The following is a 24738-nucleotide window of genomic DNA, read 5'->3' on the forward strand; positions in this document are numbered from 1 at the left end:
TTCTTTTGGTATTGAGGGATATGTGTACAAATGTGCATGCTAAGGGCAAAAAATCCAAAAGAGACAGAGATTGATAATGGACTAAGAGAAAATACTAACTAAATGAAGATTGCTAATCAAAGTTAGACAGATGCAAAACCAGTTGGAAGTATATCTTATTAGGAGAAAAAAATAGGTCTTCTGCTGAGTAGAAAGAAATGTGTTATAACTTTTCAGGATAAATTACCTTTGGCGTAGATGAATTTACCTTCTGAGGGTCAATTTTTTCTTTACGAATCAGTGATTGATTTCATTATGAATGAAGTTTATCTTGAAATGGTAGAGGGCTAAGAGAGAATGCTGAAGCTTTTTTTTTTTTCTTAACTTATTATTTTATACTGCAGTATAGTTGATTAACAATGTTGTGCTAGTTTCAGGTATAAAGCAAAGTGGTTCAGTTATACATATACATGTATCTATTCTTTTTCAAATTCTTTTCCCATTTAGGTTGTTACATAATATTGAGCAGAGTTCCCTGTGCTATGCAGTAGGTCTTTGTTGGTTATCCATTTCAAATATAGCAGTGTGTATATGTCAATCCCAAACTCCCTAACTACTCCTCCCCCAAACCCTTCTTCCCTGGTAACCATAAGTTGTTCTCTAAGTCTGTGAGTCTGTTTCTGTTTTGTAAATAAGTTCATTTGTATCATTTTTTTTTTTTTTAGATTCCACATATAAGTGATATCATACGATATTTCTCTTCCTCAGTCTGACTAAACTTCACTCAGTATGACAATCTCTAGGTCCATCCATGTTGTTGCAAATGGCATTATTTCATTCTTTTTATTGGCTGAGTAATATTCCATTGTATATACGTACCACATCTTCTTTATCCATTCTTCTGTCGATGGACATTTAGGTTGCTTCCATGTGTTGGCTATTGTAAACAGCACTGCAATGAACAATGGGGTACATGTATCCTTTTGGACCATGTTTTTCTCCGGATGCATGCCTAGGAGTGGGATTGCAGGATCATATGATAGCTCTATTTTTAATTTCTTAAGAAACCTTCATGCTGTTTTCAATAGTGGCTGCACCAATTTACATTTTCACCAACAGGGCAGGAGAGTTTCCTCCTCTCCACACCCTCTCCAGCATTTATTGTTTGTGGATTTTTTGATGATAGCCATTCTGACTGGTGTGAGGTGATATCTCATTGTAATTTTGATTTGCATTTCTCTAATAATTAGCGATGTTGAAAAACTTTTCATGTGCTTCTTGGCCATCTATATGTCTTCTTTACAGAAATGTCTATTTAGGTTTTCTGCCCATTTTTTGACTGGGTTGTTTTGATGATATTAAGCTGCATGAGCCGTTTGTAAATTTTGGAGACTAATCCCTTGTTGGTCACATCATTTGCAAATATTTTCTTCCACTCTGTGGCTTGTCTTTTCATTTTGTTTATGGTTTCCTTTGTTGTGCAGAAGATTCTGAGTTTAATTAGGTCCCATTTGTTTTTATTTCCGTTTCTCTAGGAGGTAGGTTTAAAGGGATCTTGCTGCGAATTATGTCAGAGAGTGTTCTGCCTATGTTTTCCTCTGAGAGTTTTATAGTGTCCAGTGTCACATTTAGGTCTTTAATCCATTTTGAGTTTATTTTTGTGTATGCTGTTAAAGAATGTTCTAATTTCATTTTTTTACATGTAGATGTCCAGTCTCCCCAGCACCATTTATTAGACTGTCTTTCCTCCATTGTATAGTCTTGCCTCCTTTGTCATAGATTAATTGGCCATAGGTGTGTGGGTTTATTTCTGGGCTTTCTGTCCTGTTCCATTGATCTATATTTCTATTTTTGTGCCAGTACTATACTCTTTTTTAAACTTTTTATTTTATACTGGAGTATAGCCAATTAACAATGTTGTGATCGTTTCAGGTGCACAGCAAAGCGACTCAGCCATACATATACATGTATCCATTCTCCCCCGGACTCTCTTAGTACTATACTGTTTTGATGACTATAGCTTTGTATTATAGTCTGAAGTCAGGCAGCCTGATTCCTCCAGCTCTGTTTTTCTTTCTCAAGATTGCTTTGGCTATTTGGGATTTTTTGTGTCTCCATAAAAATTTTAAGATTTTTTTTGTTCTAGTTCTGTGAAAAAGAATGCTGAAGGTTTTTAAAGGACTATCACAGAGACTAGAAGAAGGGCTAGCTATAATATTATGAATTATTGACAAATGACACTGATTAGCCAGTTGAGGACTGACACTACACTTGGGTAGTGGCAACAGTCTTAACAGTTTCAAAATTGCCTCCAGAACTATACAGTCACATATGTGCAGAAGAAAAGAAAGCATTTTGCCAGGTTTGGGGGCAGGGAGTTTACTAAATTCGACCTTGTAGAATAACAAGAACAAAACTATGGGCATTGCTGACACAGTGTTTGATGAATAGACAAGAAAGTGTAGCCAGGGAATGGCTGTGAAAGACTAGGAGAAGGAAGGAACAAGAAACAACATGTTCAGTGTTACAGGTTGAATTGTGTCTCCCAAAAAGATATGTTAAAATGCTACCCTCTGGTACCTATGAGTGTGACCTACTTTGGGGTTTTTGCAGATGTAATCAAGGTCATTAGGGTGGGTCCTAATCCAATAACACTGGTGTTTTAAGAAGGAAAAATTCAGACAGAGACAACCACACTGGCAAGACTATGTGAAGACAGAGACATACAGGGAGAAGATGGCCATATGATAATGTAGGCTAAGATTGGAGCAATGCATCTACAAGCCAGGAGTACCAAGAACTGCAGGCAAACTCTAGAAAGCTAGAAGGAGCAAGGAAGGTTTCTCCCCTACAGGTTTCAGAGGAAGCATGGCCCTGCCAATGTCTTGATTTCAGACTTTTAGCCCTCAGAACTGTGAGACAATAGATTTCTGTTATTTTAAGCTACAGAATTTGTGGTATTGTTACAGTAGCATTAGAATGTTAATACACTTTTGTTATTTTGTTTGATACCTATCATCAAAAATCAGTATGGATCAATTAATTTTTAGAATGTGGAGAAAACTAGTCAGTTACATATCCATAAAATGCTGTTCATTTTATGTTTTTCATAATTTATTGGTTTATGATATATATGACAAGAATATGAATAATATGAATTGGAAAACTCCTATCTCAATCTTAAAAATCTTTTAATGCTTTCCATTAAACTACCCAATGACTATAGTGTTCTCAAATGTTGAAAGAGCCTGAGTTTTCAGTGCTCTTTCAGGCTAAACTATGCTTTGTTAAAATAAAGTAAAACTTAAATGTAAACATTTTATATATTTAACTGTTGCAAAATCTGTTGGTTGCAATGGTTTATCTGCATTTATTATCCCACACAAAGCACATGTAACTAATGATTCTATTTACCTGCTTTTATATAAGACTTATTTAATTAAATTATAATTTATATAAATTGAATGACACAAAAATATTATGTGATTGAACATTTATCCTGACTTTGAATGTGGGCACTTGTACATATTTTTTGACTAATAAATGCTTGACTCTAAAAAGTATTTATTTATACGATTATATAATTTGAATGGGATATATTTATAGACAGTATTTGTAATTGGGAATTTTATTGACACAGAGTATGTATAGTGCAGAGAGGAAGAGAAATGGATTTTTTTTTTGTAACACTTATAATGGCAATTGTGATGATGATAATAAGACCTAGGTTTTAAAGAGTGCTTACTATATCACAGAATTTACAGGATCTATCTCATTTATTTCTGAAAAACAAAAACAATGAAGTAGCTGCAATTTTTATGCAGCCGCATCACAACCCAGAACTTTTACTGTCAATCTCTATACTGCTTGAGTAAATTGAATAATTATGCATTCAAAGAGTAAACATTCATTGAACTAACTCTCTTGTCTTTTTTTGATAGAAGAAGCCATTTCAAGGGACTTTGATAAAATATTCTATGATCTTAAATTTTTTCATTTCAAATCTACTTAAAACTAATTGGAGATAGAATGAATGGTCAGAACATATGGTGTATGAGTCAGACATATAAACATAAGGCTGGGTTATGCCAGAGTGGTTGATGGACTGCCTAAGTATATAACACAAAACAGACAATGAGTAATTATTCACTTTTGTAGAAAAAATGAATTAGTAAATGTATAAATTAATGCTTAGAGAATTCTGCAAGGAACTGAGCTCATCAGCAGCTGATTATAAAAAGAAGAGCTTGTAAAGAGAAACAAAGTTAAAAAACCAGTAAAGCTTCAGGTAAGATAAAGAAGAAAAAAGTATTACAAAGATTGCAAATACATCTGGGAAAAGGAAGAAAATTGAAGAAAGTTGATTGGATTTTGCCAAGAAACCATTTATGACTCTGTAAAATAATGCTGGTAGAAGGGTGAGGCCAAATCTTCTGCTGAAATGACTTTTTAGAAAAATCCCAATTTTTTCCCCACCCAGAACAATTTTCAGATCTCTCTAGCTTTGGGAGTTATTATGGTTATTGCAAAAAGGTTCATATTAGAGAACAGTAAAAAATATTTTTTCAAAATATTCCACCTACCAGGTAGTGTATTTCAATCAAGTATATTCGTAGAAATCATGAGGGAAACAAAAATTATTTTTTTCATATCTCAAAACTTCATGATCTGTTATGTAATTACTATCTAAATATGGGGAATTAATGTAGAATTTTATTAAATCATAGGATTTCTTATACCTAAATTAAGATTTCTTTAACCTTACAGGTCTGTTAAAATTTCCTGCTGAAAGTCCTCCATCCCAAACCCAAGGGCTTAAACTCAGTAATATTATAAAGGAGCAAAAGAAACCTGGTTTTCTTTCAGCTTCTTGTGTGTGTGTGTGTGTGTGTGTGTGTGTGTGTGTGTGTGTGTGTACATATGCAATATAAATGTAAATATATTTAAATATATAAACTATATAATTATAAATTTACATCAACACTTTTGCAGCTCAGCCAGTTTTCCAGCTTCCTGTATCAAAGAATGAAGTAAGAGGCTTATTCTGAGTTTTAAAAGGAGACTAGAAGAGGAAAAGGGTGACATTTTAGTCTTAGGAAATGTACCGCAGGCAGTAGGAAAGTCAGAGTACACATAGCAACGGATAGTAATATTTAGAAACTTAAGTGGAGATGAATGGACAAAGCCATTTCAGTTCACCAAGTTGCCTTGTAGTAGTTGGTAGAATCAATGTGGTTGTGCTAGCTTAAGAGAGTGTGTGGTGGTACTGGGAGAAGGAAGGTTCATTTTGACTCTACTTATTAAAGGAGTTCTGGTGGAACATGGTAAAACCAGGGGTGGAGATCATTTTTCACGTGTGTGTTGAGTGGAGAGCCAAATGTGAGGAAAAAAGTGACAGAAAAAACTTGCCCATACTTAGCATAAATATGACTATGTTCCCTTTAGTGAAGGAATTGCCAATAAAGCCATGAATTTTTTTGAAAAGTTAACTGTTTTAAGTTTGGTTGTGAAACTCTGGATTATTCATGTAGCCTTAATAAAAAACACCTTTTGCAGAGTTTACTGTTTAAGTTAATTCATAGATAGTTAAGTCTATTAATAAATTCTCTAAATTTGAGCAAAATTTATAGTCCCACAAAATTGTCTGGGCCAAGTCTTAGCAGCTTGTAATATGAAATCACTCTCTAGGTGAATTCCAAACATTATGTCTCTCTCTCTGAGAAATAAACCATAGAAAAATCCACAGTTCCCTACAAACCACCTTGTACTTTGAGGTGTATAACAGCTTGCATTCAAATCACCTATTGTTTGTAACAACTCTAGTTTAGGAATATGATGCAATCCCACATGGCCTACCACTTGAACAATTTAGCCAGAAAAGCCATGGATAAATCTTTACTTAGTAAATGTTTCTGGTAAAATCTGAATCACAGCCAACTCAGAGTTAGTTAAAGCTCTGAATATCCCTTCAAATTGGTAGACATTTCAATTTTGTTTTTTTTTTTTCATAGCAAGTGAACCAAACAAAATGTAATTTGGGTCAGAATCTGAACAGCTCCTTTGGACAAAACATATTTTAAACTTGGGTCTTTTTTGTCCTTCTTTTATTTTAAGTGCCTCTACATGGCAGAAATAAAAGAAAGCATTTTTATGTAATAGTGTTAATGACCAGATGCTCAATTATAGTAAAAAGAGTTTAGGATACATCAATGTTTAGAGTTATCACTCTAACCCTTCCTGATATAGTGACTATGACATTTTGATGTCCAGAAATTGGGCCCTTAATACATTTATCAAATCTATCATTAATGTTTAAATTTTGAATTCACCTGAGGCTTATTACTTTGGTTCTCAAAACTTATATTCTGCATATAGTAATTTTATTATGAATAGCCTTTTAGAAAGATTTCATTCCAAAAACCATATTTCATGATTTGCCAAGATGCCTTATACTTTTAAGAAGAACTTAGGTTCAAATCTAAAATTAAGGAGAAAAAATTTAAATCCCATACATGTCTCATACAACATCCCATAATGTCAAATATATTTGGCATAGTTTTAAGGAAGTATGTAAATATGGAGCATGTGCAGAAGTCATGAGTCTTAATCTGTAAATCATTCACAGGAGTCACTCTCAAATAATTCAGTGTATGGGCAAGATTAGTGCAGGGGAAGAAACTAAGGTTACTAATGGTTTGGTACAAAATATGATTTTTCTTGAATGAAGGCTTAGAATTGGGGTTTCTGTCAGAGATAAAATGATACAAAACGACAGAATGACGGCAATCAAGGACTCAGAACTATGATAAATGGAGATAGAGTTTATAGTAAACATTCTACCACTTAAACACTCTTCTCAAATCTGCTTTTCCACCATCCTTATACCTCTTTTCTGCTACTCTCATGCTGGCTTAAACACAGTTAACTGAAGTACAAAATTCTATCAGAAGATATATAGCTAATGTTCAAAACCTTGGAGCTGTGAGAAGCCCTGGGTAGCTGCCTTAACTCCTAAAAATAGACTTTAAAAGAAACCAATTTCTTTTCAAAATTTACCCACAGATCAGTTTAAAAAAACATCAATATCTCTGAAAGAGTCATGCATTTGGAAAAATATCATTTTTCAACTCTTGACAATCTTAAAAATTGCTGTAGCATATAAAAACACAAACATACCAATAGCTCTGGTCATAAGAGTGCAATGGCCTAAATCTTCTGGCCAACAAGCATCTTCTGTGTCCAAGAAGTAGTATTTTAAAATCAATTTCTATGCCCATGGTAACTCTCATTTTGAAATGAAACAAACTCTGTATTTTCTCTTTATAAAATGATACGGGTCAATATTTGGCTAATGTTACAAAACTCAACAAGGATATTGCAAAATAATTTAAAATTTTGATGTACAGGCAATTAGGTTCCATTTCAATACACTATTCTGAAAAATGTTGCTTTTCTTTTTTTTTGGAAAAAAGTAAAAAGTATTTTGGTTACTATGATAAACCAGCTTTTCAGCAGTGGATCCTGCCAGCAAAGCCTTAATATATCTGATTTGTCAAAGTCACCACTCCTGCTAATCTCTCCCACCGATGTCAAACACTGAGAGCTATCACCTATACATTTTGTTGTGCAGTGTAGAGAGAAAGATGGAAAATGGGCAGAAAGTAATCTGCACAAACATCAAAATAAATGGTTGTTTTGAGGACAGCTATAAGAAAAATGCAAGAAAAATTAGAAAATCAGCTGTATTTTATGAGGTTTTTTTTTTTGGCAACTCTCTCTTTGCCTATAGTGTTTGCTTGAATGTAAATTATTTCTAACTTTACTATTTTAGTAAGTTAATGAACATTTTAAGACTACACAAATATTTTCTATTAGTGTCAAAATATTATGCATTTCACTGCATTATGCAGTCATAGTGGAGTAAATAAAATAATGTTAAAAGTAAAATACTTTTAAAGCTTTAAAGCAATATTATTATTGTTGTCATTTAACCTAAAATAAAATTATTTAAGCCAGAGTGTTAATATTATATCAGTCTATAAATATTGTATTTAAATTAAAAAATTGTCTTTAGGAAGTTTCAAAAACCATATGGTAACCAAATTTGTTTTTAATTCCATCAAAATGAATGAAATTTTCTATAATGGGATAACTAAGAATTTGACTATCAACTGTATGATACCTTCTCCTATCGAATGCATGCATGCACGTGTGTGCGTATATACATAAATACATGCATAAATGGGTGTTTGTGTATTTATAGGACAAATATTGTCCTATAAATACATGGTCAAAAATTCTGGAAGTGCCTCATAGTAGAAGAGATTAAAAGTAAAAACTAGGGAAATACAAATATTGATGTATTAAAATATCTATTCCTAAATACATTGAAAATTATTAGCATGACTCTTCACATACTCAATAAGGAGAAAGTCAAAGTGAGGACGTTTGTTGTAAACATGTGTCCATTTAGGTCCATAAACCATACAAGCTAGATATTTAGAAAAGTGTCAAAGATGCAGAGCAAAGGGGAATTAAGGGGACCTATATTTTCTGGATATATAATCTTCCACTTTCACTATAATTATATAGAAATCAAAATTATTAGTATAGATTAGCAAATCAGAAAAATTGCCCTGAGTATTTGTGATAGCATGCAAGAAATAAAATTTAAAGTGAGATTTCTCTTCACAGTTTAGGCTTATTGGTTAACTGACATACATAATAAAACATATAATAGAAGGAAATAAGTATTAGGAACACTGGGTTTAGGTCAGAAAAACCTAGGTTCCAGAACCATTTCATCTACATGTTAGCATCGTTAATCCTGTATTTCTTAATGTGTAAAAGGGGAATAATAATAGTGCTTCTTATGGTTGTTAAGAGGTTTAACCCTTCTCTTTAAATTTTACCCACCTATTTTTCCAGCAATCACTGGAAGTGTACTGTGCTTTCTCCGGATGGTTAGAACTTCTCTTACGTTGTATACAGTGTTCTGTCTTTATCTTTGAGTAAAATTTAGCACCTTTCCTTTGATATATAAAGAGAGTTTTGGGCCATAGTGTTTTGTTGTTGTTGTTGTTATTAGATTTAACAATTAGCTTTCAAGCTCACCTTTACTCTGATTGAATTACCAAATTAATTTTACAGTCATAACTAAGAAATTGCTGAGTGTTCTAAGTGATATCTGTTCAGTTCCTAAAGCATTGTAATCCACTCATGCATGAGTGAGACTGGCTAGGTTTGAACACCATCATCATCATTACAAACAGTTGTATAGAGTATAGTCTCTTGTGCCAGGCACTATTCTAGAGACCATATTTATTAAATCTTTTAATTCTTATAACTCTGTGGAATACATCTTATTATATCCCCTGCATAGATGATAAATCTGAGGCACACAGAGATAACGTATCTTATTCAAAGCCACACAACTGTTAAGTGATAGACCCTGAATTCAAGCTCAGGCAGCAAAGCAGTGGCTCCAGATCTCTTGGCCTGAACATTACACCAAGCTGACTTTCATCGTAATTTAAGAAGAATGAGATATGCAGTGGCCTGGTATTTTCAAAACTGTTATACATATTACATTTGTATTTGATGATTTGGATCCTGAGAGTGGCAAGTTCTAGTTAGCACTGAGTCCATTCTCTTGCTCTTCAGCTCCAAGATCTGTAGTGTCTTGCACCAAACACCAAAGAAAATTACATGATGATCATTTTCCGATGAGAATCTAAAAGTCCTGCATGCATATAACTTCGCCAATACCTTGGGGTTTTGTAAGGTCAATGGAAGGGTACTAAACTTGCATTTGTTTAACAAAGTTTACTTCTGATTATAGAGGGACCTTACAAATGATTCTCTGTCTCTGCATAATTTAAATAGAGTGCTAATAAAATTAATGATAGTAATAATAATAATCTATACCTATATCAATAACTATACACTCTATTTCATGGTATACTCATTAATGATAGTAATAATAAAAATCTATACCTATATCAATAACTGTATGCCCTATTTCATGGTAAACCCTTTCCTCTTTCCATAATAGAAGCAAGCTATATAAACACAATACACATGCTTAAAATCTAATGAGGACCTTTCACTTTGAAACTATATTCTCAATATTAGAGGGATACCACCTATTTAATGCTCATCTAGATAGGCAATATGTTATGGCATCTGCCTCTTCACTACTCTGAATGTGTGGTCCATCATTGCCAATGATTTTCTGGGTATTTCCTATTTCAGCAATGTCCTTTGAGCATTAGTGTGTGTTTTCATCTGAAGAAAATGGAGAATCTTATGCTGCCATTCCTTCATCCTTTGACTCAAAGCCTGCTTCCTTATTACTAGACAATGAGAACAGTAGAAGAGGAAACATATCATCATAATAAAATTCTAATAATTATTATTTATTAATCATTTGTAAGGCACCAGACATTACAATAAATATGCGTATCATCTCAGGTAATGTTCACATATAAAGTATAAAAATCATATGTAGAATTAACAAGTATCATTGACCTTACACAGTTAAAGAAACAAAGGCTTAGGAATGTTAGGCAACCTGCCCAAGGTTCTACAGCTAACCTGCGGCAGAAATGGTTCTGGGATCAAGCCTCTGCTCCTAATGAATACTTCCTTCAGTGCTATATGGAGACACGCCTACAGTTGTAAGGTATAAAGAAAAATCACATCTAAATATGTTTCTCTGCCTTCTTACACAATTGTCCTATTCGAGTGTACATGCCTCATTTTTTTGAACAGCTTTATTGAGATATAATTGATATGCAAAGAATTGCACATATTTAACGGGTCCGTGCCTTGTTAATGTCAGCTGGCAGGGGCCGGAGGTATTGGGAAGGAAAGGAAATCACACGTTTGGGATACTACTCTTATAGCTTTGTTCTATGTACTTCTAGGAAAGAAGAGGGTTGTTTCCTAAGGAGGGGCCACCTTATCCCTCTTATGGGCAGGTTTGATGCTCCCTTTCTAGATTTCCTCGTGGAATGATGTGCAGCATAAATTGACATGTACTACACACTTATAGCCATGATTTGAATCATCCACTTACTGGAAAGGTAGGGACTACTATACACAGTATCATTACAATGCTACATCAGTACAGTTACAACGTTTCGATATTAAAATAATTTTCTGCTTTTCACTTTCCATCCCTTCAAAATGAAGAGTTTCTAACATCATAGAGCCTGTATTTGGCCAACTGAAGTATTCTTTTGATTAAATTATAGAAAAATTTGGTTCTCTCAGTCTCCTCACACACACACACACACACACACACACACACACACACACACACACACACTTGCATATGTGCAGATCCCCCCCACACACACACACAGATTCAGGAAGGGAAGCGTCCATATCCTTAGCAGTCATATTTTTAGTTGACCAATAATAGGAAATTCTGTTCCATTTATATTTATATTGGTGGAAGTGAAATACATGATCCCCGTATGTGTTCTAAAATATCACAAAAGGTGAACCTTTTCACTCACATAGAGTATTTAAATCTAATATAGCATAAAATCTCTGTGTCAAATTACTTTATATTAGGTTACAGAAATAGGAAACATATGTATTATATATAATTCATGACTGAATTCTTTATCTAGATTATCATTTAATTCTATAAAATAGATGCTATTATCTCCATGTTAGAGATGAGGAAATGCAGTTGTAAAGGGTTTAGGTTAAGTACTCAGGTTCTTACAACTGGTGGGTGATGAAACTAGGATTTGAACTAAGGCTATCTGTTCCTCAAGTACTTGTTCTCAACTGTGCATCTACAGAGAGCAAGTCAGGGAGCATAACAGAAAAGAATTTCTGAAGGTGCCTCAGTTTCATCATTGCTCATTCACAAAAGTATGCTGGAAAGTCCAGTTTCTTTTAGCTTGGTACAGTAAAGAACTAAGCATCAAGATCCTGATACTAAAACATTCTGATTTTTTTTTTTTTAGTGGCAAATGTAATAGAACAATAAAGGAAGTAATATTCTTCACACATTTACTTTTCAGAGTATAAAATCAGTAATATTTTATCAAAACTATATCTAATATAAGAGACTCCATCTATCTATCAGCGATCTGTTTATTACATACGTATTTGTATAACTAAATAATTGGTACATTTTATTTCAAATCTTAAAAAGTAATCAGCAATCATAAAATAAATTAAAAGTTAAACATAGTGTAAAATCCTATGTTTGGTATATGTTTTTTCTGCTCCAACCAATTCACTATATAATTTAGCTCATGACCAGGTTAAATTTAGGATTTTTAAAATGTATTATTGAACGATAAATAGGACATGAGATTTTAAAACCTACATGCAACTATCTATCTTTACCTTTTTTTAGGTACAATTTTTTAGGTACAATTCATTTTGGACCAACTTTTCTTGGTCATCTTGAGCCCTCATCCATACATTTACATGTGGTTTTTCAGGTTAAACTAGGTCGAAGAAGAGATGATCTGATATACTTAGTAGTCAACAAAATTTAAGGTTTAACTGTCAACTTGAAAGAAAAGTCATAATTCCCTTGCAGCTGCAATATTTGTAGTTCCAAATATCTGCAAATGATTTCTCTGACTTTCCATATAGTTCCATTCAAGATTCTACCAACATTTTTAACAGCTATTAAAAATCTATGTGTATTCCAAAACTTTGTACACCATCCTTGTTGTAACCTATGAGAGAGTAATTATTCTTCATATTTGTCTATTGAATTAACTGAGGATCAATGAGTTTAAGTAATTTTATCAAGATTACAAAATCAATAAGAGTGAAAGATGGAGTCTACTATAAAAACTAATATCTTCCCATCTCTACTTCCAAGACTTGTTGACTAAAGCACGGAACCCTTTGCAGTCTTTACTTCAGTGTCCAAAGTGAGTATCAGCAGGATCACCAGCTTCAGCTCTCACTGAATGCTTTTTCCAGCCTGACTTCTAGTTGCTGTTTTGGCAGCTTCTTTATCTACTTGGTCATTAAAAAACGCATTCTGTTTTGCATACCAGAGCTGTAGGGATTTTCAAACAGTGTTCCATGGAGCCTTGGGATTATATTTGGATTGTACTACAGTTACATTTGAAAATAAAAGTTGCATTTTTAAAATTTGAATATTACCCTAAATATTTACAAATACAAATTTCATCCCAATGAGTCAAATATTTTTAAGTTCTTCTCATCCCCAAACAACAAACTAATGAGTCCAAAATTATTTTATGCCAGCACAATTTAGGTATTTTAAGGAGAAAATGTCTTTAAAAAAACCAGACATGGTTCTTTCCTAATGTTGTATTTACCCTGGAGGACTTCAAACGTTGTATATTGTGAAAATGATAGTCCACACACTAATGATACCACTTCATGTCACGTCTATAGATTTCAGAGTGTCACTGTCCAATTTCTGATGGAGGATCTGACACCAACGATTCTTGTTCTATTTCAGGTTACCTTTAGGTTGTAGTTTGCATTTTCCATTATCTAATACAAAACTCCCTAAAGCAAATGATCTTTTATAAATATAAAAGCCTCCCTTGCTTCTCTTCAAAAACCTCTTTGAAAATATTTTCCAAATTTATTTCTAATCAAGGGTATGTTAATGGAAACGGAAAAGATGAAATCAGGTGTGAGAAACTTGAGAACAAGAAATTGTAGGACTTAACATTTGATTATAAGGCATGGTGTCAGTCATATGTGACAGAGGAAAAGAACATACTAATGTTTAGGGACAGATGGACAGTGGGAATGATGGTTATTAAAACTGGGGTAGTAAAATGGTTACTGCAATGGTAACCTAAAAAAAATATTAGAAATAGAAGAAAGTATGGTTGCCTTCTGAGCATTATCATGTAAAGACAATTGTTAGGGGATATCTGAAGTATCAAAATACCTCAAAAGAGTAATGGCTAACCTGTTTGCAGTAATGTGTGCCAGGCATTCTTGTAATTGCTTTATATATTTTTTTCTTATTTAATCTTAATCATTTTGTAGAGATGGAAATGTTGTTATGTTCATTACAATGATGAGGGCGTTTATATTCCTTGCCTAAATTCACAGACAGTGGTGGAAGAATTAAAACAAAGGTTGACAAACACAGGATCTTGTAGCCCTAACAATTAGCCTTGCCTAAAGAATTGAAAGTAATGAATGAGAACAATTTCCATAAGTTAATTGTAGGGATTGTTTATTTATTCTTGTCATGAATTAGAGTATTTTCTCACAAAAAGATATGTGAATTAATGAGAAGAAAACAAAAAACAAATTCTCCTTTTTTTTTTACTTTTCTAAGTAAATGTCATTGGCTTCCTTAATATACTCTGTGTGTGTGTGTGTATGTGTGTTTGTGTGTGTGTGTGTGCATGTGTTAGTGTTGGCCATTAAGTATTAGTGTTAACTAAATAATGTTATGGGTGTTTTTTACATGTCACGATAATTACGTAACAGACCACCCCAAAAAAAGTGTAGCCATGGTTATCAACCTAGAGTAATCACAACGTTTTTCCTGATGATACCACACACTTCCCACACAGTGTTAAATCTAGTCTCCCTTAGTCTAAGAGACAAAAAGAAACAAGTAAATAATAAAATATCATGTAATTATAAATTATATGGAGAGAAAGTGTGGTAAGTTTATACAGAGTGACCATAGGAGTGGGGAGCTACAGCAATCTTTCTGAGGAGGTGGTATTTGAGATGGATAAAACGAGGGAGTTATCAATGAGTATATCTGCTTTAAATTTTTTTAAGCCAAGCTTACTTACGCACACCTAGAGACCTTTTGTTAGCTTTTTAGTGTTCTTAAAAAATCATCCCATGTTCCCTGGTATCAGAGATATTTTTCTTTTTTTTTTAGCCCACCCGAAGCTTGGTGGTGTAAAACAGCAATCCCCCCCCCTTTTTTTTTAACAATTTGTTCATTCATTCACCTATTGATGGGTATTTGGAATGTTTCTTTTTTTTTTTTAACATCTTTATTAGAGTATAATTGCTTTACAATGGTGTGTTAGTTTCTGCTTTATAACAAAGTGAATCAGTTATACATATACATATGTCCCCATATCTCTTCCCTCTTGTATCTCCCTCCCTCCCACCCTCCGTATCCCACCCATCTAGGTGGTCACAAAGCACTGAGCTGATCTCCCTGTGCTATGAGGCTGCTTCCCAGATGTTAGAATATCTCTCTCAGTCTCCATGACCCAGTTTAGCTCAACTGAACAGAAATCACTTATGTTGTATCTTCCTGAATAGTATTCATCTGACTCTATAAAAAGTGCTAACAAACTTTTATATTTATCTACCAGTGGATCGCACATAATAACAAATTTGTCTGCTAAGAATCTGTTATATGGGGCTAAGCACATTTGAAAGAAATATAGAAAAAAACCTCTTTATAATTCCCAGAATATAATCTGGATATTAAAGAGACAGGGCAAGTTAGAATTATCGTATTTGAATTAACACCAGAAATAGTACACCTAGAAAAGTCAAAGCAAAGCAAAATGAACCATGTCTATGATGGATAGATATCAATCTATACACCAAAGTATATTTTATACACACACACAGACACACACACACACATCAGGCACATTAACCTTTTTTCACTGATACATTGTCATACATACGTATGTATTATACTTGATACCTAATACAAGTCATTCTCCTCCTCTCCAATAATTTCTCAACATTTCTGCATTATCTCTAGTCTTATTTCTCTGTAATTTTTTTATCCTGGATAAATGTTCAAATACTATATGAAGGGGTCCACTATATAATTACTAATATTAAAAAGCAAGTGATATTTGCTTTTAAGTGAACTCTATTTTGAAATATATTCTCCAGAATAATGGGTGAAGCAATTGAGTTTTCTCCCTATTTATTGTAAACCAAAACAGTTTAATTGGTATAACTTCCATATTTAAACCTTTTTCTCAGACATTTCTTTTCAATTTGATTTAAAACTCTTTACTGTGAATCTTTGTTTGAATCTCACAGACCTCAAAATAAAGATAACTACATCAACATTTGCACCATTTGTCATATGTTGACTCATTTTTTATTACTTGTCAAAAGGTAAGAATATCTTAGTATAACAAAAATCTGTTTATTCTATGCCCTTCACATGATTTCCCCTTTCTCCATTTCCATTTATTCGTATAGCTAAAGAAATAGTGAATATATGAAACAAGACAGTGACATTCAGTAGTAAAATAGAAAAAATCAAAATAGAAACATGGTAGAATCTCATCAAATATTGTTTAGGGTAGAGGGTATTTTATTAGCTGATCCAAAATCTAATATGCTTGTCAAGTATATCCCTATTTTATCAGAGGATGAACCTAACTATTGGTACACTTCGCTGTAAGATTGCTCATATTTAAAAGTGTGTTTAAATGTTAGTAATGAAGATCATAGAGAAAGGGAGGGAGGGAGAGAGAGAAAAAATTGGGAGAGGATTATTAGGCCCATACTGAGTTTTGCAGAACTCTTTTTTTTTAAAATGTTGGACCATAGTTTATTCCTGCAAGTCACATTGAAAAGAAAAATCAGCTAACATGGAGGTGGTGAGTGTATTCTGTTTTTAGAATCTTGCACCACTAAGGTTCTCCATGGCACAAATTATACCCCTTTTATTATCATAATAGATATACATAAGTTTTTAAAATTTAGAAGTGCCATTCTTTTTTTTTTAACATCTTTATTGGAGTATAATTGCTTTACAATGATGTGTTAGTTTCTGCTGTATAACAAAGTGAATCAGCTATATGTATACATATATCCCCATATCCCCTCCCTCTTGCGTCTCCCTCCCTCCCTCCCTATCCCACCCCTCTAGGTGGTCACAAAGCACGAAGCTGATCTCCCTGTGCTATGGGGCTGCTTCCCACTAGCTATCTATTTTACATTTGGTAGTGTATATATGTCACTGCCACTCTCTCACTTTGTCCCAGCTCCTTCCCTTTCCCCCTCCCCGTGTCCTCAAGTCTATTCTCTACATCTGCGTCTTTATTCCTGTCCTGCCCCTAGGTTCTTCAGAACTATTTTTTTTTTTTTTTTTTTAGATTCCATATATATCTGTTAGCATACGGTATTTGTTTTTCTCTTTCTGACTTACTTCACTCTGTATGACAGACTCTAGGTCCATCTACCTCACTACAAATAACTCCATTTCATTTCTTTTTATGGCTGAGTAATATTCCATTGTATGTATGTACCACATCTTCTTTATCCATTCATCTATCGATGGACACTTAGGTTGCTTCCACGTCCTGGCTATTGTAAATAGTGCTGCAATGAATATTGTGGTACATGACTCTTTTTGAATTATGGTTTTCTCAGGGTATATGCCCAGTAGTGGGATTGCTGGGTCATATGGTAATTCTATTTTTAGTTTTTTAAGGAACCTCCATACTGTTCTCCATAGTGGCTGTACCAATTTACATTCCCACCAACAGTGCAAGAGGGTTCCCTTTTCTCCACGCCCTCTCCAGCACTGAATGTTTGTAGATTTTTTGACGATGGCCATTCTGACAGGTGTGAGGTGATACCTCATTGTAGTTTTGATTTGCATTTCTCTAATGATTAGTGATGTTGAGCATCCTTTCATGTGTTTGTTGGCAATCTGTATATCTTCTTTGGAGAAATGTCTATTTAGGTCTTCTGCCCATTTTTGGATTGGTTTGTTTGTGTTTTTGATATTGAGCTGCATAAGCTGCATGTATATTTTGGAGATTAATCCTTTGTCAGTTGCTTCATTTGCAAATATTTTCTCCCATTCTGAAGGTGGTATTTTTGTCTGGTTTATGTTTTCCTTTGCTGTGAAAACGCTTTTCAGTTTCATTAGGTCCCATTTGTTTATTTGTGTTTTTATTTCCATTTCTCTAGGAGGTGGGTCAAAAAGGATCTTGCTGTGATTTATGTCATAGAGTGTTCTGCCTATGTTTTCCTCTTATAGTGTCTAGCTTTACATTTAGGTCTTTAATCCATTTTGAGTTTATTTTTGTGTATGGTGTTAGGGACTGCTCTAATTTCATTCTTTTACATGAGTTTTGTAGAACTCTTAAACACATGGTCCAGTAAAAGAGAAAGAATGGGAAAGAAACCACCAAAAAGTAGGAAAATCAAACAAACCAAATAAATTCATGAGAATGTGATATCAGGGAAGTAAAGGTTAAAGTGTTTCAAAAGGATTGAATAGTCAACCTTCATATACTGGTGGGAAAGCAAGATGAGAACTGAAAAGTGTCCAGTGGATTTATCAACAAGAAAGTCAAATAGCTACTTGAGGTTTGGAAGAGTCATGAAGGTAGAGTAAGATTGGAGAGAAGTGGAGGTAGACAGGGTCATGGAAATGGTGTCTAGAAAACAAAAAACAAAAAACTCTTTGAGAAGTGTGTGGACAATAGCAGAATACGGATGGCATCCACAGGGGAATGTGTCATCCCAGCCACGGATTGTTAGGTATGCATGGTTAACATAGACTTCCAGTGGGAAGGATTTTATAGAGAAAATAAAACTGATGATTAGGAGAAAAGATTTGGCAGACTGAGGTGAATACCTGAGAAGTCAGAAGTAGAGGAGAGTTTGAACCCTGTTATAAGTTTGGGTGTTTCCTCCCACTATAAAAGGTGGAAAGAGAGGGATGGGTGTAGACTGAAGTAAGCTTTTTAGATTTGGAGGCAAAAGAACATGGGGGGACCCCGTCAGATGATTTCTACTTTCTCAGTGAAACAGAAGGCAAGATTATCAGCTGCTAGAAAAGCAGGTGGGCAAAGAAGGCAAAGGAAATTTGAAAAGCAATTAAAAAATTAAATTTCTAACAAGTACCATTTTAAAAAGCAGACTTTGAAAACATTGTCTGGAAGGAGGGAATGTGTGACAAAGTGTCTCATTGTCTTTGTGATTATGAAATAAGGCATTTGCATGCTGTTCATAAACTTCAGCCTTTTCTCCACACAATGACAAAGTGATAAGAATGTTGAAAGGGGGAAGAGATAATTTTACCTGGACTGGGCATGAGGCATGCTGGGAAGACATCATGATACAAAGTGGCCTCTACTCTAAGCCATAAAGGACAGATAAAACCTGGATACCAGACAATAGAAAAACCATGTTCTTGGCCTAAATAGCAAAAGTAAAGGTTTGAAGGTAAAAAATTTTGGGGATCCTACTGTGCCATACTCATCAGGGGGCACATGTGCTCTACTTGCTTTTCTTTCCTCCTCATGAAATAGTGTGTGCGTGTGCGTGTGTGTGTGTTTGATGACAAAGTAAATTTTCTAAAGGTAAAGGTGATAATGAAAAGAAAAAATATATATATATATATATCATTAAACATGATTCTTTCCCTAGAAGGAAACTCTTGTCCATCCGAAATTTATTTCAAAATTGGGAAAGGAGGAAACTAAATGAATTGGGACTTACTGCTCTTGTTGTTGCCTGCTGCAGGCGCCTAAGGGCAACATACAGTCTTTAAGAGGGAAGAAACCAGAATGTTAACTGAATTATTGTTATTGTTATCATTATTATTATTTTAACTATAAGGACTCATGGTGATATAATTTTTTTTTTTTGGCTGAGCTCACCTTCAGACCAGACTCTCTTTCAGGGGCAGAGCTTTATATTTCAGTACAACGTACACAGCTCAAGTACTTAAAATGGGTTGTATTAAATGTATGCATAATTTAAAAGAGGGTAAAAGGGGAAAACGGCATTGCAACAGTTTTTCAGGCTCATGTATTAAAGGGTGGAATTATTTTTTAATCTGAAAAATTAATTCTCATTGCATTTATTGTTGTACCTGTTCCTGACTCTGTGTGTAAGATACTTTTACCTATTTCTCCTTAGGTACAACCTCAATACAAATTATTTTCAAGTACATGTGTTGAATCATCTTTAAATCTATGCAGATATTATATATTACATTTCTTTTATAAGCTGCATATTTCTTCTCATTGAAATACCTAGCAAGGTAGACAGTCAATAAATGCTTATGAAAATGATCAAATGAACATGAATATTTATTAATGACTTATTATAGTGACATTGCCAGCTGATTACACCTTTGAAGCTGGGAATACTACTCTGGGATAAATTCCTAAAAAGATTCATATTAAAATCTCATGGATTATATATATATAAAATCACACATGTAATTCAGCTACTGAAAACTACAGACAAGTTCACCTCAAAACATAGATTTAGCGTTCAAGGCAGGTGACTGGTTATAAAGTCTTTTTGATATTTACATCACCATTTTCTGAACAAACGTTTACAAGGAAAATGAAGAGTTATATAAATGCAAACTTAAAACGATAAGCTTCTGTAGGGATTACATAACTATAATGTATAAATCTGCCATTATCTACAATTAACTGTGCCCATGTCAAATATTTGTATATATTTATGTGTATATATACATAGGTGTATATTTATATTCTCAACTATTTCCTGTCATTTTAGACAGATATGAATTCAGTTAGAGTTTATAACAAGGAGAGATTTTTGTGGAAATATTGAAGCATATTACAGATCGAAGAAACTGTTGTGAAAAACAAAATCTTGTATTTTGTATATATATGTAAAGTTATATTATTGAGAGCTGCATGCAGACAAACTCACCCAGAATTACTATCCCCAGCTTTTCCAATTTTTAAAATGAAAGGAAGCTAGAGTGGTCTGAAATGCCTGCAAGTAAACCCAGAGGGCAAATTTGGTTGGGTTCTTGAAGCTTTATGGTGGTGAGCTGCTGCGCATTAATAACATCACTGGTCAGGGGAAAATTTAAACACATGGATTCACTCACAGCCATGGTGTCAGAATACTGACTTTTTTCCTTTTGTCCTGACCAGGAGATCTAGAGTATAAAACATAAAATAACACCACATTTCATTCTCCAGAAGAGTACATTAAGACTCCCCTACCTCCAGTACAAATTTAACATTTACAGTATGACTTAGTGTTCCAGTTTTATTTCACTATAACGTACAGGCAAAAAGCATCATGAAAAAACAGTTCAAAAGAAAAGAAAGCATTTTATGACTTGTTACATAGAACAGCTTCTCTTCCCCCTGACCACATTATGGTTTAAAAGGATTTCTTATCAAACTCTCACTATAGCAAAGAAAAAGAAAGCTTCTCTTACCAGAGTGGAATAAAGCTTCAACCTTGCTATAACATTTTCTGCAGCTTTTGTTTGAAAAGACAGACCCAAAGCGGCTTTGTGCAAACAACTGATCTGGCTGATCTCCAGTCCCTGCACAAAAAACAGTGTAATTGGCTCTCAAAAACTGTTGTAAACATTCATCATGATGGCACTTGCATGTTGAATCTAGTCACTGTTACCCTAGTAAACTTTTCCCAAACAGGCCAATTATGTTTCTGCTTTCAATACTTGCCGTTTGATTTTCTCTATTCATTGCTGAGATTAGTATCTTTAAAGAAACCATGAATTTGTGAGTGTCAGTTCTACTACTATGTCAATATATTTGGGTTCTGAAAGTGTGGTTCAAGGTTTTTTAAAAGCATTTTAAATCAGATGACATAGATAAATACATTTACTTGGCATCTGTTATGTCTTCATTTTGAAATTTGACAATATTCAGTCCCTTATTTATATGCTAATGAGAGATCAGTATTATTAGGTCTCTTTCATTCCTATTTGATAAAAGTCAAGTGACCACTCCACATCTCTACTTTGCACAGAAAGCACATCAGTAATGTCTACAACATACCCTAGAGTCTGAGACCAACTATGTTGGATTTCTAAGTCTTGTATTCCACCGTTCCTTTTCCCAAACCTTCAGAGGGGTCCAAACACAATCATATCCTTTAATTTTTATGGGAGCAATGAAGGGTTACACAGCTGGACTTTTTTCTTATTTTTAAACATATAATATTCATGGGAGCATTAACTGATTATAACTGTGAGAGGCATATTTATTACCAAGAAAAAGTGAACACTAGATCAAAAAATAAGCTTCAATGAAAAACAATCTCAAACTGTATCATTTCTAACAATGATCTGAGCAATACATTGATCTTACAACCATGTGAGTATGTGATCTTTGCCTTGCTTCCCAAGTGTATGAAGCCTGGTTAATAGTTATCAGCGGTGCCACCGTTTGAAAAATATGAATTAACTGCATAGAAGGTTGTGGGGCTATTTTGCATTTTTATATTTGATAGTTTAGTTTTCATCATACAAATTATACAAGTATATCAAAACAATTTACGACTATACAAATTATGATTGTATAAATCTCTAAAAATATAAAGTATGACAATTTATGTTTCCTAGAAGTAAAAATCTAGATATTCTACAAGTGTAAAATTCTAAGTATTGCTGAGCCTTTAAAAGTAACATCTTGAACTAAATTTAAAGAACTTAAAGCCTTGAAAGCAGAATATTCCTTATTTTTATCTGTAGGTATCAGTGCCATTTAAAATATTTAATTATGAGTCCAAATACTACAGACGGATATACATATACTACTCTTCCAAGAACACAGATGACTCATATTCTCATTATGTTACTTAGAGAGACAGGGTGTGGAGGAGGAAGCCCTTCACACTGTTTTTTTTTTTTTTCTTTTTTTTTTAAGGTTAGTATCTGTGAACTGTTATCTCCCTTATTATATAACATTTGCCTTTATAAAATTTCCCACTAACACATTCTTATTTAATTCTTTCATCAGAATAGTGAAGAGGGCATTAAGGCTCTCCATTTTACACATGAGAAAAATAAGGCTCGTAAAAGAGAAATGATTTGACAAATTACTGTAGTAAATACTTAACGGTAGGCTCTTCTGATGTTGTTCAACTAGGTCTTAAATCACTTCTTCTAAAACAGTATTTCCAAGATTAAAAGAAAAGTTTTGTGTTTTCAATTTCTTTTGAGTGGAATTCCTGAATCACATAGTAGTCCTCTTTTCAATTTTTTTTTTTTTTTTTTTAACATTTGAAAATCAATTATTATTATTATTATTTTTTTTTTTTAGAAATTCACGTTCTTTTATTTATTTATTTATGACTGTGTTGAGTCTTCGTTTCTGTGTGAGGGCTTTCTCTAGTTGCGGCAAGCGGGGACCACTCTTCATCGCGGTGCGCGGGCCTCCCACCATTGCGGCCTCTCTTGCTGCGGAGCACAGGCTCCAGACGCGCAGGCTCAGCAATTGTGGCTCACGGGCCCAGCCGCTCCGCGGCACGCGGGATCTTCCCAGACCAGGGCTCGAACCCGTGCCCCCTGCATTGGCAGGCAGACTCTCAACCACTGCGCCACCAGGGAAGCCCCTCTTTTCAATTTTTTGAGGAATCTCCATACTGTTTTTCATAGTGGTTGAACCAATTTACATTCCCACAAACAGTATTACAAGGGTTCCCTTTTCTCCATATCCCTGCCAACACTTGCTATTTCTTGTCTTTCTGACAATAGCCATTCTGACAGGTGTGAGGTGACACTATTCAAAAAGTTATATGCATGCCAATGTTCATAGTAGCATTATTTAAAATAGCTAAGATATGAAAGCAATCTAAAGAAACAGATGAATGAATAAGGAAGATGTGTATATACACAATGGAATATTACTCGCCATAAAAAGAATGAAATTTTGCAATATGAAACAAAATAGATGGACCTGGATAGTATTATGTTTAGTGAAATAAATCAGAGAAAGACAAATATTGTATGCTTTCACTTACGTGTGGAATCTAAAAAACAAAACAGAAGAACAAATACAACAAAACAGAAACAGACTCATAGATACAGAGGACAAACTAGTGGTTACCAGAGAGGAGAAGTGTGGGAAGGGGAGAGAAGGGGGAAAATAGGTGAAGGGGAACAAGAGGTACAAACTACTAGGTATAATATAAACGTTACAAAGATGTAATGTACAGCACAGGGAAAATAGCCAATATTTTATAATAACATTATATGGAGTATAGTCTATAAAAATATCAAATCACTATGTTGTACACCTGAAACTAATATAAGTCAAATATACTTCAATCTAAAAAAAATGAATTTAATGAGACAAAAAAAGTTTATGTGCTTTAGTTTGCTGATTTGAAAGAGGGAATAAACATTTAGAGAATCATTATAATGTATTTGCAGCTGTAATACACTGAGAAAACAAAAGGTCTCTTCCTAGACCTAATGATTTTGGAAATGACTAGCAAATGAACTTTGAAAAGATAATTCCTTGTGATTTAACTTTAAACATTTTTTTTTTAATTTAAGAATTACCTATTAAATATCTATTAGGTAACAGATTATTTAAGTTCTGAGGATACAATAGTGAACAAGATAAGTATTTTCCCTTTCTTTATGTTATTTTCAATCTTAATTTCAGTGGACGGGATTGCTTTAAATTTTCCTGAGAAAATTGTAGCCACTATATAGGAGTTTCCAACTCTCCTAATCCACCCTACCCATCTACCAAACTCCTTTGAACTTTACCCATGAACCCTTTTAGATGTTCAAAGAATTTTCTCATGCTAATCTCTCTCATTCACATCATTTACCCCCTCTGCACTAAATCATTCTCATCATTTAAAATCCTGTTTTAACATTTCCCTGTATTTAAGGATAAAACCCTCCCACCAACAATGTATCTCTTCAATTCAATATATTTGAATTGAACTCTCTCGTGTCAATATATTTCTTCATTCGAAAATATCTCAAAAGATCTTTCTCACTTTTCAGTTCCTTCTCAGCTAACACTTAGC

At 33.8% G+C, this 24738-nt stretch overlaps 1 protein-coding gene across 4 annotated transcripts in view; it reads right to left on the reverse strand.

Moving 5' to 3' along the window:
- The window catches only part of MGAT4C (MGAT4 family member C), a 605093-nt gene that overhangs the window by 360787 nt on the left and 219568 nt on the right, over window positions 1-24738 (reverse strand). For 2 of the 4 annotated variants that reach the window (XM_082351817.1, XM_082351815.1), the window contains exon 2: window positions 21158-21268. The exons of the other annotated variants lie outside the window; for them this stretch is intronic. The gene's annotated coding sequence lies outside the window, so the exon portion shown is untranslated. The remainder of the gene's footprint in view (window positions 1-21157; window positions 21269-24738) is intronic. 4 annotated transcript variants of the gene reach the window in all.

Source organism: Balaenoptera borealis, assembly GCF_965194805.1.
Source record: "Balaenoptera borealis genome assembly, chromosome: 13".
NCBI lineage: Eukaryota > Metazoa > Chordata > Mammalia > Artiodactyla > Balaenopteridae > Balaenoptera > Balaenoptera borealis.